Here is a 14,026-nt window from a genome sequence, read left to right on the forward strand (position 1 = left end):
AGGAACAGGAAAGATGAGAAGGAAGAGCTACTACTCAAGACAAACTTGAACACACTTGGCCCATGCCATGGCAACAAGGGTGGCAGGAAGGGGTCAGACTCTGGTTTTATATCAAAGAAAAAGTATCAGGATTTCCTGACAGGCTATATATAGGATGTGGAGGAAAAAAGAAAAAGAAAGAGAAAGAGAGAGAGACAGACAGACAGAAAGAGAGAAAGGGAGAGAGAGAGAGAGAGAGAGAGAGAGAGAGAGAGAGAGAGAGAAGGAAGGAAAGAAAGAAAGAAAGAAGAGAAGAGGAAAGAAAATAAAAGAAAAAACCTAGAGATAAGGGCAATGTTTAGGGCCTAAGTATTTAGAATAGTAGTATCCAGCTTTCTATGGAGAAGATGGTGAGGGCATTCAGTCTAGGGGAGAGACAGAATTTGGTGGCTTTGTTTCAGAAATGCTAGCTTTGACATGCATGCATGTAGCTAGAGTTTTCCTGCCTTGCCCACAGTCAGGACAAATCTCTGTCACCCGCCAGTCCCACAGCCACTCAGACCCAACCAAGTAAACACAGAAACTTATATTGCTTACAAACTGTATGGCCGTGACAGACTTCTTGCTAACTGTTCTTTTATCTTAAATTAATCCATTTCTATGTATCTATACCTTGCCACGTGGCTCATGGCTTACTGGCATCTTCACATGCTGTTTGTCATGGCAGCGGCTGGCAGTGACTCCTTCCGCCTTCCTGTTCTTTCTTTTCTCCTCTGTTAGTCCCGCCTATACTTCCTGCCTAGCCACTGGCCAATCAGTGTTTTATTTATTGACCAATCAGAGTAATTTGACATACAGACCATCCAACAACACATGCATTCATACAGATACATGCAGCTATCTGTATGAATCTAAAGATAAGAGGTTGGGACTAGGAACAGTCACTGGAATTTGTTGGTTTATCAGTGAGTAAGCAATGTTAACATCATGAGATTCAGCAACAAGAGCTGAAAACAGTCCAAGCACTCAGCTCTGGGACTTGGTGAGTGAGAAGGTGAGGAGAGAAAGTGGGACTGAGAAGCAGCAGCCAATGAGGTTGTAGAATACTCCCAGAACACCACAAAAGAAAGTGTCTTCCAAAAGAAGCACTGACCAGCACAGCAAAACACTGCTAACACAAGGTGCAGATGGTCTGGGCTTCCCAGAGAAAGAAGTTGATTGTAAGGATTGGCTTATGTGGTTATGGCAGCTGAGAAGACCAACACATGCAGATGGGCCAGCCAGCAGTTCTAGACAGCCATGAAGAGTCCATAGTGAGTTTAAGCCTTCTGAATTCTTTCTTGCTTACTGAAGACAGACTTCTATGCCATTCAAGTTTTCCATTGATTGGGTGAAGCCCACCCAGTCTGATTTACTCAAAGTCCACTCTTACAGAAACATCTAGAAAAAGAAAAACTGACTAAATAGGCAGGTAACCACAAGCCAGGCAAGTTTGATGCTTGAAATCACCATCACTAGCCAGACGTGGTAACACACACCTTTAATCCCAGCATTTGTGACGCAGAGGTAGGTGGATGTCTGTGAGGTAGAAGCCAGCCTGGTCTACATAGGGAGTTCCAGGACAGCCAGGGCTATGTAGAGACATCCTGTTTGGATAGGTAGGTAGGTAGGTAGGTAGGTAGGTAGGTAGGTAGATAGATAGATGGATGGATGGAATTAACCATGACAGCAAGTACTTTGAGACTGAGAAGGAACATTGCAAGTAACAACATAGACCTTTCAGATGATAGATAGATAGATAGATAGATAGATAGATAGATAGATAGATAGATAGATAGATAGATAGATAGAAGGAATTGACCATGACAGCAAGTACTTTGAGACTGAGAAGGAACATTGCAAGTAACAACATAGACCTTCTTGGCAAAGTTAGGAAGCATAATTATAATGAAATAGGAGAAGAGAGTAGGATTGGAAAGGAAACACAAGAAAATGGGAAGAAAATCTCTTCTGCTCCAAAATGAAAATTTTCACATGCTTCTAGGATCATACAAACTGTAGGAAAAAATTGAAGAAGGGCTACAATCTACCAGGGTAGGCTTATCTGTACCCCAAAAAGGAGCCTGGTGGGGATTAATGGAAAATAGGTACCCCATAAAGCCCCAGACTGAGAAATGGGCCACAGAAGTCCCAGAGAGCATTGCTTCACACAGAGGCAAGGATTTGGAAAAACACATCCTCAGTACAGTTCTCTAGGATTCATAAAGACTAATGTCAACTAAACATGGTTTCTAATCAGCAAGCAATGCATGAGGGTATGAAAATAAACATTAGATTTAATCCAACAGGAATTTCAAATATTGTGGTTATCATGCAAAGAACGTGAAGTAACTCTTAAAAAACATTGAAAGAAATAAAAGGTGGAAACATGAAAAATAAGCAACCAGTGAGGTGTCACTCTAAGATGGGGCACATTTGAAAACAGTCTAGACAAAGCTTTTAGAAACTAAAAATTAGAAGTGTACAGATGAAAAAAAAACATAATTGTCTAAAACATCCTGGGGACAACTAAACATAAATATTAACAAATTGGAAAACAGAGCAGAAGAAATTACACAAGATGCAACACAAAATAAGCAGATAAAACATGTAAAAATCAAGAAAGTTGGAAGTAGTCAGGGAAGATAATCAGAATGAGACAGGGAAAGGACATTTGCGCCACATGGCTAATGCCAATCATGCAAGCAAAGGATAAAACTGCCTGAGGCTTCTGCACACTGACCCTGAGACCGGTCTTAGATTATTCCAATAACTATGTTCTTTGAGGGACACACCAAGGGGGATTGGAAAAATGGCAGAGCCAGTAAAAAAGAAGTAAAAAAAGAGCCAGCTTTTCATCTTAGTTAATAACATAAACTTAATGTGTAAGCCCAGAGACCATTGAAATGTCTGTAAGTTGAAAAAGGACCAAACCAATCTTATCATATGACATTAAAATTGTCCAATGGATGTCATTTTTCCTTTGTGTTTACAAACATATTTGGTTTCTTTGACTTTTTATTTTTATTCTTTCAAGCTAAGATGTTCTTTTCTCCCTCCATTCAGTGACAGTTTTCTTAGATTGGGGTGGAGCAGTATTCCTACTGGAAATGATTATTTGTTCTCCAACCATCCACTCCTGCTACCTCAACTGAAGTGCTTCTTTTAAAAGATGGCAATTTAATTATCACAGGCAGTGAGATTTCTCCCTCTCCTCTCTATATATTGGACTTGACGTGGCTAGCCATTGTGCTGATTGGCTTTTTCTTGTGTGAACTTGACACAAGCTGGGATCATTGAGAAGAAGAAACCTCAGTTGAGAAAATGTCTACCAGATTGGCCTGTAGCAAATCTGTAGGACATTTTCTTAATTAATAATTGATGCTGAAGGAGCCTAGCTCACTGGAAACAGTGCTACCCCTGGGCCGGTGGTCTATGGTGGTATACACAAGCAGACTGAGCAAGCCAGGAAACAGCATTCCTCCATGGTCTCTGCTCCAGTTTCTGCGCATTCAGATTCCTGCCTTGAGCTCCTGATTCAGCCTGCCCTGATGATGGACTGTAGTCTGCAAGCCAAAAAACCCTTTCATTCCCAGTTTGCTTTTGGTCATGATGTTTAATCACAGCAATAGAAAGCAAGTTAAGAGACCATTCATTCCTTTTCCCCCTATAGTCAACAAACATTTATTCGATTTTTATTATTCACTAAAATAAGTGGAGATCAAAAGTAAAGCTATGTTCCCTGAGCTCCAGATGTTTGTAGTCTACTTAGCAATGAAAATGTGTGTACCACTAGGGACCAGAACACTATGGGAAAGTGAGGAGTCATTGCTTCTACAAAGCTCTTGCACTTGAGTTTTCCTGGAAAGAGATTGATGTTGGTTGACCCACTGGACGAAGTGGACCATGACATCATTTTGACACAGAGGAGGATATGATCAGAGCAGAATACCACAGTTGGTGTAGTGAGGACCTCAGGAACAGTTCCATAAGGCCAGGACAGAACCAAGACAGCCACTAAAGCTAGAATGAAATACATTGCGGAGTCATGGGAGGCGTGCAGTCCCTTGAGAGGGCTTTGGATTTTATCTCCACATCACTGCGTCAGTTACTGTTTTTATTGCCAGACAAAATACCTGACAAGAAGCAAGCATTGTCTTGCAGTGTGAGTAGACACATTCCATCACGATGGCGACAGAAGCAGGGGACTGGATGGTCACATTGCACCTGTAGTTAGGAAGCAGAGAGACAGAGGGTTAGCGGTGCCTGTGCCTAGTTTTCTTTTACTTGTTTTATTAACTCTAGAGTCTTGGTCCAGAAAACGGTGTGACCCATAGTAGGTGAGTCTTCCCAAGCCAACTACCCAGTCAAGGCAAGCTTTCATAGGCATGCCTGCAGGTTGTCTCCTAGGTGATGCCAGATTCCATCAAGCTGACCATTGAGAGTAATCATCACAAGTGCAAATCAAGATGGCACTTCCTTCTTCCCCTTCCCCTTCTCCTTCCCCTTCCCCTCCTCCTCCTCCTTCTTCTTCTATGTTTGTTTCAAGTTTAGAAATAACCATCCCCCGCCCTCTTATTTAATGGGATATATCCAAAGCTGGCCTTGAACTTATTGTGTAGTTCAGGCTGGCTTCCAGTTGGAAATCTCCCTGCCTCAGCTTCCCAAGTGCTAGAATTACAGACATGAATCACCATGCCTGGGTACAGTCAACACTCCAGTAAGAAGACAGAAAGTGAGTTTGAGGTACCACTGAAGGAAGACCACCTAGACAACTTTAGGTTTTGAATTAGAAAGAAAGGAGAGAGAGAGAGAGAGAGAGAGAGAGAGAGAGAGAGAGAGAGGGAGGGAGGGAGGGAGGGAGGGAGGGAGGGAGGGAGGGAGGGAGGGAGGGAGGGAGGGAGGGAGGGGGAGGGAGGGAAGGGGAGGGAGGGAGGGAGGGAGGGAGGGAGGGAGAGAGAAAGAAAAGAAAGAAAGAAAGAAAGAAAGAAAGAAAGAAAGAAAGAAAGAAAGAAAGAAAGAAAGAAAGAAAGAAAGAAAGAAAGAAAGAAAGAAAGAAAGTCAGGTGAATTAAGAGAACAGCCAGGTATGAGAGGTGGTGAAGTGAATGAATGATGGTCCTTTTAGGAGGCAAATGGCATAGCAGGTAGAGGAAGTGGGCTAGGTGTGTGCTGTCCTATAATCAAGGTGGCTGTCCCCAAAAGTGTCGACTCCAACTGGTGAGCATGCATTTCTTTTGATGCTCTTCCTTTCATTGCTTTTATAATATTGATCTTCACTGTAAGATTCTTAGCTTTTCATTGCAGATGATTCCAAAGACCTTCTAAATATAAAGAATAAAATCCACCAGGAATCTCATCTTGCAGATATATAAAAAAACATGAGCTGTGAATACAGGCCCATTTTTAGAAAATTGTCTCATGCCTTAGATAGAATGTTGTATCTTGCTTTTAACATTTGATTGTGTTCCACAAACACTATTCTGCATACAAATAATCTTTGCATATAAATTTTAATGACCATACAGTGTTTCATAAATGAACTGCAATTTTTAAATATTGGTGAATATTATAGTTGACTCATTTTTATCTCAGATATTATGCTGTAATAAACACATTTGTGTAAAATACTTTGTGGTTTTGGTTATTTCCTAAATAAATACTCTTAGAGGTGAGATTGCGATGTCAAATTTAAGAACAGTTACAAATCTCTTTATGAGCACAAACTACTTTACAAATACTCTGTTCCCACTGATATTCCCATTAACACTTACAACTGTATTTAAAAGGAAATATTTTCTAAATGAATAGGCAAAGATTTCTTCCTCCTAATTTGCATTTTGTGAATTAGAAATGAATGCATTTATTGACATTTTTATTTGGATTTTATTTTCTTAATGTCTTTCCAGTGCTTTCATAGCTTTTCTATTAGAATGTTGCTTTTCCCTTGATGGGTGTCAGCTCCCTACATACCAAGAATATCGATTTTCTTTTTGTCAGCCGTGCTCACTTGCAGATATTGACATATGAAGCTTTATGCTGTTCTATAGCTAAATGTAATTGTTTCTGGTTTGGGAACCCTTGATTTGCCTCTCAAAACTTGTCTCTTTTAATGGTGCTGACATTGTTGTGCTCTGTTTCTGGTTCCCAGTCTACTTCTCTGTGGTGTCAAACTAACACTTATTCCTTCAAATAGAGAGATTTGTCACAGTCTTTGGCCCTTTGCAGTCAGTGTGTTTACATCCCAAGATTGGGTCTATGCAAACACTTAAGAATTTTTACATATGGGTGCTCTTAATGTAAAAATATTCTGTGTAATAAGTATATTTATTAACAGTATGGTTGTACTCAAGAATTTGTGTAATGTGTGTGTGTGTGCATGTGCATGCATACGTGTTAATATGTGGGAACATGTGTATGCATAAGCATGGAGGCCACTTGCAGGTGTCATTCCTTAGTAACCATCTTCCTTGTTTGTCGAGACAGAGTCATTCACTGGGACCTAGGGACAAACTGATTAGGAGAAGCTGGCTGGCCAGGAAGCTTAAGTGAGATTTTTCATTTCCCTGTATCATGTTCTCAGCTGCATAAGAAGGATTTTTGTGAGGGTTAAGTTGTTACACACAAAGATTGTACATATACATGTGTGCAAGTGTGCATGCATGCATCAAGGTTAAGTTGGTACACATGGTAGGTAGCATGGTTCGTTAATAGCTGTTTCAATAAAGAAACTCTAATTCAACTTCTTATTTCCTAAAGAACATATAGTAAAATAGAAAAGAGTTGGTTGAAAAGAGTCCAGATAAGGAAGACAAAATAGAACCTGTCTGATGATAACCCAGATACAGGAGACCATGGACAGAGAACCATCTGAATTTGGTAGCTAAAAGGATATCTTAATTTCTGAAATAAAAGGAAAATGACAAATTTCATTATTAGCATGTATTTATTTAGTGTTTTTAGAATGGGTCTCTCTACAAAACCTTGGTTATATTGGAATGCATTCTGTAAATCAGGCTGGCCTCAAACTCACAGAGTTCCACCTGCCTCTGCCTCCTGAGTGCTGGGATTACAGATGTGCATCACCACACCCAGCTGTTTTGTATTGACAAAGTAATGTGAAACTCTAATATTTAGCAATTATTTTGATTTTCATTCTAAGGAAAAGAGTATGATTATTTAAATAATATCTGATTTTGCTTGCTGAGCTCAGATTTCTATTGTAAAATTGTGGACATGTGGAATTGAACTATGACAATAGAGATCCAAACCTGCTCATGCTCATCATTGGTGGGCACTATGGGCTTTAATGTATTTTTTAAGCTCCTTTGACATATGGCAACAGAAGATAATCCTCTGTTGTTTTCAGGTTCACTGGTCATTCATTTAGCTTCACTCATTCATCAGTGAAAACAGAACATCCCAAATACACCAAGCTCTGCACATCATAGGGTCTGTTAGCTGGTCTGTTTGGGAGTGTATAGCTGTATTTGAATTTTAAAAGAATAAAAGCCCTTTACATACATATTGTATCAATGGATTTCAAAACTTTGAATGTGTGTAGAGTTTATTTCCTATTAAAAATAAGTGAGAAATAGCCTCTGGTTCTTTCTAGCTCTCAAGTTTGGCTCACATCACTAATGCATGTGAGCAGTACTCTGAGAGACAGCCTCAGCTCTCAGCCACATCTAATAGATAACATGTCACTGCTGTGAAGATTGAGTTACTTATTAAAATATATGAAACTGTTTAGTGAGCCCCAGAACTGGGTCCACACCACTGTCCATTTATAAAAATTAAGTGAAAGAAATTTCTCAAACTGGTTTCTCCTTTTGAATCCCATTATGTTATAGGGTTGACTCCTTCCAGGGTCTAGAAATGTTATCCACACGTGGACTGGCTTTAGACTGACAATAAATTCAGATCTATCTGCTTACTCTCACAGCAGTATATTTCCCATAGCTTCATAAACACATTATAAAGTACGAGGATGTTCTTCTCAGTGTGCACAGCTAATCTTGTACGCACAAACAATAAACTTCTAATTTCTAGAAAAATTTCACCATATAAGAATTTATACATGCCGGGCGGTGGTGGCGCACGCCTTTAATCCCAGCACTCGGGAGGCAGAGCCAGGCGGATCTCTGTGAGTTCGAGGCCAGCCTGGGCTACTAAGTGAACTCCAGGAAAGGCGCAAAGCTATGCAGAGAAACCCTGTCTCGAAAAACCAAAAAAAAAAAAAAAAAAAAAAAAAAGAATTTTTATATATATATATATATATGGAAAACCACCCTGTGCATCAGGGAGGCTTTTATGCTATGAGGCTTTGTTATAAGAACCAAGGGATAAAGGATGCCTTCTGCCACACACAAGAGGAGGGTGCAGCCACTCTCTTAATGCCTTCCTGTTCATTCTTCTCCAGGGATCATGAATTTGGAGTCTACCCTCTGCCTGAACAGTCCTCACCAAAGCCCCAAATATGAAAATGCTTGACATGGTCACTGCAGCTGATCATCTCCCACAGTTGGATATTTGAGCTGGGATGGAAGACTAGAAAGCACTAGATGGCCATTCTCTCGTTCGCCACTCCTCCGGCCCTCTTGCCAGCCACTCCCTACAAGTGCGGGTCCTACAGGAAACGCAGCTCTGAGGTAGGCCGGGGTAAGCCATTTTTGATTGAATATTTTCAATAACGTGGCTCGTAGATGAATGGAAGGAAACCCTTCTTGCTCGCTGTTGTTTGATGTAGCTACTTGGTGGAAAACAACTGAAGTCCCAGCAACACAAAGGAATCTGATGTATGACGCAGCCAATCCAGGAACACAAGAACTTGGCTGCATCAGCCGAAGGCTTTGTCTACCTGCCCACATTTTCAGGCATAAGGGGGAAATGCCAACGAATCAGCAGACAGACCTAAACTTTCCAGCTGGGTTACTGCCCATTTTTCTCTTCCTGTACAATAATTGTCGTGAGGCTCAGAAAAATATCCTGAAATGGACTATGATAAAACTTACGTTTTCCTATGAGAGAAAAAAAAAAAAAATCTATTACAGGGTTCAGTGTCTTCGGAACTCATCAAAGGTCTGATACATCATCTCTCTCAAAATTCCCCTCCAGGCCGTTTTTGCCGAGTTCCCTAGACACAGACCCTGAGGTTGATGGCTGCATCTGGCCCAGGGCGTGCTCTTGGGAGATGCACCTACGAGAACGTGCTGCAGAGAGGAAAGCTGAAATGCAGTCAGTTACAGATAAGGCCTCAACCAGCTGTAAGGGAAGCAAATTAAGGGTGGGGACCAGGTCTTTGTAGTTCCGAATTAGCCAGTCATTGGTCACGGCTGCTGTTTGAAAGAGATGTACCCAAGTTTCCCAGCCAAGAACAAGTACCATTGAAAGACACTTTGTGGCAGCCCCTGGGAGTGTCTGCATCAGTCCCAGGACAGGATCTAGGTGGACTTCCAACACATGCATGACAAGGCCTGCACAATGCGACTTTTCTTCCAGTCCCTGACCTCTCCCTTTAGGTCCACTGGCACCCTCCCTGGTTCCTGACCCCAGGCTCCTAACTCAGGCTCTTTCTTCTTTGGGGCTCCTCTCTTAAATGCTCCTAAAGGGATTATCTATCTATCTGTTTTGGCCTGCTTGGGTTAAGCACTAAAAGTCTTTCATTCTAGAAAACTCCCAGAGCCCTAAACAAGCTAAAATGGTGGTCATCTCAGTCTCCTTAGAAATTCATATTTCTTTCCCTTACCTCCTTCAAGACTTGTTTAGATGTTGTCTTCAATGACCATCCTTTAAAAAACTGCACCCTTTTGCCTGCAAACATATTTTTGAATTCCTTTCTTAGTTTTATGTGTTGATATATTGTGTGCCCCAATATATTGTCCACCCTAATAAAGCTTATCTGAGGATCAGAGGAAAAAGCCAGCCACTATATTAAACATAGAAGTCAGGCAATCATAACACAGGCCTTTAATCATAGCATTTGGGAGGTAGAGATCCATCTTGATCTCTGTGAGTTCAAGGCCACACTGGGAACAGAGCCAGGCATGGTGGCACGGGCCTTAAATTCCAACACTAGTTAACCATAAAGGTCTGGAGGTCTGTACAGACAGACAGGAAGTGACAGAGCTGGGCAGGAAGAGGAAGTGCTATAGCTGCACAGATAGGGGAAGTGAGACGACAGGGATGAAAAGGCATATAGGCGTGGGAATACAGGAAGTAGCTCTCTTTGGAGGCTGAGGAGTTGGTGAGGTGAGGTTGGCTGTGGCTTGTCCTATTCCTCTGATCTCTCTCCTTTCACCCCAGTACCTGGCTCTGGGTTTTTCATTAATAAGACCGTTTAGCAATTCATCTTAGAGTTTTATTATTTTCAGTGGTTTGTAACCTTTTCTAATACATTGCAGTATTGCTTTATTTCAGTTAGGAACACATATCCCATGGTGACAGTTCTTGGTACATACTAGACACCGGGTTAGTGTGTGTTAAAGGGATGAAATAAATAAATACGTATATCTTTTTCCCAAAGTATTTATTTTATCTTACAGAATGAATGTTTTGCCTCTATGTATGTATGTGTCTGGTGTCCACAGAGGTCAGAAGAAGGCACTGAACATTGTTGAAGTGGAGTTACCATGTGGGTGCTGAGAGTTGAACCAAGGTCTTCTGCAAGAGTAGCAAGTATGCTAAACCACTGAGCTATCTCTTCAGCCCCTAAATAAGCCTATCTAATATGTTATAGAATATGCATATAGTTGAGGGTTAGTAAAAAAAAATTACAGTGACTTCTAATGATTAAAGTAACTCAGATTGCAACCACTTATCATTGTTAGCTATTTGGTAATTATGCTTGTAAAAGGTCAAATTGATCACACACATTTGCTTGCAAAAAACCCTCAAATCTTCAATAAGCTGCTGCAAGAGGGATTTAAAATGAAGCCGTTCTACTTGGTGGCTAATGGTAATAGCATATCATTTTAAAATTATGTGAAATAGCAAATTACTTCTTTAGAACACACAACTTGCAAAAAATGGGATAATCTCATTGATCGACAGCACTGCCCATTATGAAATTAATAAGAGATAGCATCATATCCTAAATAATAAGCAGTAGCAGATGACAGGGATAAGACTGAAATTCCTGGAGGTGTGAAATCAGAGTATGAGATTTTTATTATCCTCAGTGCTCCATATTTCCTTCAGTAGGGGCAGGGGAAGAGAAAGTTATCATTTTGAAGAGATAAATATTTATTTGTACATGAAAGAAAGATTTTTAGGAAGTATAATATTCAAACAAGCATTTCCATTCCATGAAATGTCATAGATTTTTGACTCCTATTCCTAAGAACTTAGCCCAAACTGAAGTTCCCTGGGCTCTACAGTGAGTAAAATTTGATAAGAAATGTGAAACAGTCTCTTCCAGAATCTTAAATGCACTTTACTGCTTTGGGTTTTTGTTGATAATTAACATCCCTCCAGCCCCTTTCATCCCCTAATCTTTAATGTGAACAGACAACTATTCTCAAACGTGGAAAAAAATTTTAAATCAAAGGTGTAGAAAAGGTTCCTTTCATTTTATTTCTGAAACGGTTTATCTTAGAGCAAGCACTAGAGCGAGCGCTGGGAGCAGCCCAGTAGGGAGTGCGTGCTTAGCATGCATGATCACATTGCATCATGAGAGGAATGATGCATAAGCTTCCCATGATTTATACCTAGATTCCTGTACAGTATGACAGAGTTCAGATTCTAGCTGTATCTTTGATCTGTTTACAGAACCATGGAGGGAGCTAATTAGCCCAAGGACTTTACCTGCAAAGCCCCTGGTTACAGCTCAAGACCCAAAGGCTCACTGTTCCAGGCTTATTTTGTTTCCTAATATTTGAAAGGCAATGGCCCAAAAGTTTATTGTATCGTTGTTGCAATTTTATTAAAATTGCAATATTTTACTTTCATGCTTTGTTAGTTTGTTGGCATTATTTTTTAAGTTGTAAGTTAGACTCCAACATGGACTCTAGGACTCTGTGAAGTTTTTTGTTTTGTTTCCTTTTTTGTTTTTGTTTTTCCAGACAAGGTTTCTCTGTGTAGCCCTGGCTGTCCTGGAACTAGCTCTGTAGACCAGGCTGACCTCAAACTCAGAGATTGGCCTGCCTCTGCTACCTGAGTGCTGGGATATATTCAGGTCAGAGAGTTTGACTTAGAAGGTAAAGGAATTTGTCATAGACGATGTTGGAGACTGGCAACCTAAGTTTGACCCTCCAAAGCCCACAATGCTGGAAGGAGAGAACTGACTTCCACAAGGTGTACTCTGAACTCCACACATGCTGTGGTCTACAAATATTCACACATACATACACACATGCACACAAAAAAAATAAATAAATAAATACATAAATAAATAAATAAAATAATTGGGTAGGTATTATTAGCTATGCTCACGTCATTTTGTGATCTTTCCCCATTTTGGTTAAACAATGACAATTCCCCTAGAGTAACTTGATTCCCAGAGCTGAAGTAACTCGTTTTTCTAGATTCTTGCTCTCTAACCCCACTGACCACCAGCAAGGGTTGATCACAGGGGATGTTCATTGCTGTGGGATGTTCTGTATGTTAAATGTGTTGTTCTGATTGGTTAATAAATAAAATACTGATTGGCCAGTAGCCAGGCAGGAAGTATAGGTGGGACAAAGAGAGAAGAGAATTCTGGGAACAGGAAGGCTGAGACGCTGCTAGCTGCCGCCACAAGTACCAACATGTAAGATAATGGTAAGCCATGAGCCATGTGGCAAGGTATAGATTTATAGAAATGGGTTAATTTAAGATAGAAGAATTAGACAAGAAGCCTGCCACAGCCATACAGGTTGTAAGTAATACAAGTCTCTGTGTGTTCACTTGGTTGGGTCTGAGCAGCTGCAGAACTGGCGGGTGAGAGAGATTTGTTCTGACCTGGGCCAGGCAGGACTGGAGAAAACTCCAGCTACAGTTCATTGATCACCTGACATGCTTCAGCTCACCAGTCACATTGTTTCCCAAGCCACCCCTAGCAATGGCTAACCACAGACCCAAACAGGAAAGATTTTAGCTCCCTTCCCTCTTCCCCTTTTCTGCCCTGTAAGTCCCAGCCTGGAAGCAGGCAATGAGCTACAGGCCCCTCCACAGGCATGCTTTTCCTGAATAAAGCCCTTGCTGTCCTTGAATTTCTCATCCCTCTGTCTGTCTTTCTCATCATAGTAGCATTAAGGGAAAATTATTTCCTTCTGGTCAATGAAATCTCTGGTGTACGTAGAGACCCGACACTCTGCATAAGCAGACCCACCATAAGCCAGGTTAAAGAGCTGGGAGAAATAATTCTCTGTTTAATTCAATAATGTACTTTTCCTTCTCAGAATGCCTGACCCCAGGGAAGTCCCTTACAAAGTTGCAGCCATGCAACTTTTTAAAGAAAAAGCTTAACTCCCTCCCTCTGTCCCTCCTTCCCTCCCTCCCCCCCCTCCCTCCCTCCCTCCCTTCCTTCCTTCCTTCCTTCCTTCCTTCCTTCCTTCCTTCCTTCCTTCCTTCCTTCCTTCCTTCCTTCCTTCCTGTGTGTGTGACAGGGTCTCCCAATGTAGTCCTGGCTGACCTGGAACTTGGTATGTAGACGAGGTTAGCCTTGAACTCTCAGAGGTCCATTTGTCTCTGCCTCGCAGTACTGGTATTAAGGTGTGCATCACCGTGCCCCACCAGGCTCTTTCTCTTTTCTAAATACGCTCTCCCTGACCCTTTGGGCTTCACTCTTCCTCAAAAGCTTCCCTCCTGGCTGCTTGTCTGCTGGGGCTGACCTCCACGCCAGCCTCAATCAAAGGATATGGAGTTGTCTCCTGCTCCTCTCCATCTCCCTCCTCCAGCAGCAGCTGAGATTTAGAGCTTGCCTATTTGGGAGTTTTTCTTTTAAACTCTCTAATAACATTGTCTACAAGTTTCCTATTAGATTTGTTGTTAAGTTCTTACATTAACAAGACTAAAAACCCCAAGAAGGG

Source organism: Peromyscus maniculatus, chromosome 4 (assembly GCF_049852395.1).
Source record: "Peromyscus maniculatus bairdii isolate BWxNUB_F1_BW_parent chromosome 4, HU_Pman_BW_mat_3.1, whole genome shotgun sequence".
Taxonomy (NCBI): Eukaryota; Metazoa; Chordata; class Mammalia; order Rodentia; family Cricetidae; genus Peromyscus; species Peromyscus maniculatus.